This window comes from Oncorhynchus clarkii, chromosome 14 (genome assembly GCF_045791955.1).
Source record: "Oncorhynchus clarkii lewisi isolate Uvic-CL-2024 chromosome 14, UVic_Ocla_1.0, whole genome shotgun sequence".
Taxonomy (NCBI): domain Eukaryota; kingdom Metazoa; phylum Chordata; class Actinopteri; order Salmoniformes; family Salmonidae; genus Oncorhynchus; species Oncorhynchus clarkii.
The window spans coordinates 39,900,511-39,902,795 of NC_092160.1; positions in this window are offsets into that span (position 1 = coordinate 39,900,511).

The window sequence follows — 2,285 nt, forward strand, 5'->3', positions numbered from 1 at the left end:
TACAGTCTCATAATAACACACCACAGTCTCAAAATAACACACCACAGTCTCATAATAACACACTACAGTCTCATAATAACACGCTACAGTCTCATAATGACACACTACAGTCTCATAATAACACTACAGTCTCATAATAACACACCACAGTCTCAAAATAACACACCACAGTCTCATAATAACACACCACAGTCTCATAATAACACACTACAGTCTCATAATAACACACTACAGTCTCATAATAACACACTACAGTCTCATAATAACACACCACAGTCTCATAATAACACACTACAGTCTCATAATAACACACCACAGTCTCATAATAACACACTACAGTCTCATAATAACACACTACAGTCTCATAATAACACACTACAGTCTCATAATAACACACCACAGTCTCATAATAACACACTACAGTCTCATAATAACACACTACAGTCTCATAATAACACACCACAGTCTCATAATAACACACTACAGTCTCATAATAACACACTACAGTCTCATAATAACACACTACAGTCTCATAATAACACACCACAGTCTCATAATAACACACTACAGTCTCATAATAACACACTACAGTCTCATAATAACACACTACAGTCTCATAATAACACACCACAGTCTCATAATAACACACTACAGTCTCATAATAACACACTACAGTCTCATAATAACACACTACAGTCTCATAATAACACACCACAGTCTCATAATAACACACTACAGTCTCATAATAACACACTACAGTCTCATAATAACACACTACAGTCTCATAATAACACACTACAGTCTCATAATAACACACTACAGTCTCATAATAACACACTACAGTCTCATAATAACTCACTACAGTCTCATAATAACACACTACAGTCTCATAATAACACACCACAGTCTCATAATAACACACCACAGTCTCATAATAACACTACAGTCTCATAATAACACACTACAGTCTCATAATAACACACCACAGTCTCAAAATAACACACCACAGTCTCATAATAACACACTACAGTCTCATAATAACACACTACAGTCTCATAATAACACACTACAGTCTCATAATAACACACCACAGTCTCATAATAACACACTACAGTCTCATAATAACACACCACAGTCTCATAATAACACACTACAGTCTCATAATAACACACTACAGTCTCATAATAACACACTACAGTCTCATAATAACACACTACAGTCTCATAATAACACACCACAGTCTCATAATAACACACTACAGTCTCATAATAACACACTACAGTCTCATAATAACACACCACAGTCTCAAAATAACACACCACAGTCTCATAATAACACACCACAGTCTCAAAATATCACACCACAGTCTCAAAATAACACACCACAGTCTCAAAATAACACTACAGTCTCATAATAACAATACAGTCTCATAATAACACACTACAGTCTCATAATAACACTACAGTCTCATAATAACACTACAGTCTCAAAATAACACTACAGTCTCATAATAACACTACAGTCTCATAATAACTCACCACAGTCTCATAATAACACACTACAGTCTCATAATAACACACTACAGTCTCATAATAACACACTACAGTCTCATAATAACACACTGCAGTCTCATAATAACACACCACAGTCTCAAAATAACACACCACAGTCTCATAATAACACACCACAGTCTCAAAATAACACACCACAGTCTCAGAATAACACACCACCATCTCAAAATAACACACCACAGTCTCAAAATAACACTACAGTCTCATAATAACACTACAGTCTCATAATAACACACTACAGTCTGATAATAACACTACATTCTCATAATAACACACCACAGTCTCCAAATAACACACCACAGTCTCATAATAACACACCACAGTCTCATAGTAACACACTACAGTCTCATAATAACACACTACAGTCTCATAATAACACCACAGTCTCATAATAACACACCACAGTCTCATAGTAACACACTACAGTCTCATAATAACACCACAGTCTCATAATAACACACCACAGTCTCATAATAACACTACAGTCTCATAATAACACACTACAGTCTCATAATAACACACTACAGTCTCATAATAACACCACAGTCTCATAATAACAATTATTATAAATAATTTCAAATTCCTTATGTTAAGCAAATGGCCACATTTTCTAGTTTTTTATTTATTTACTGATAGCCGGTGTTACGCTCCAACTCAGACATCATTTACAAACTAAGCATGTGTTTAGTGAGTCTGCCAGATCAGAGGCAGTAG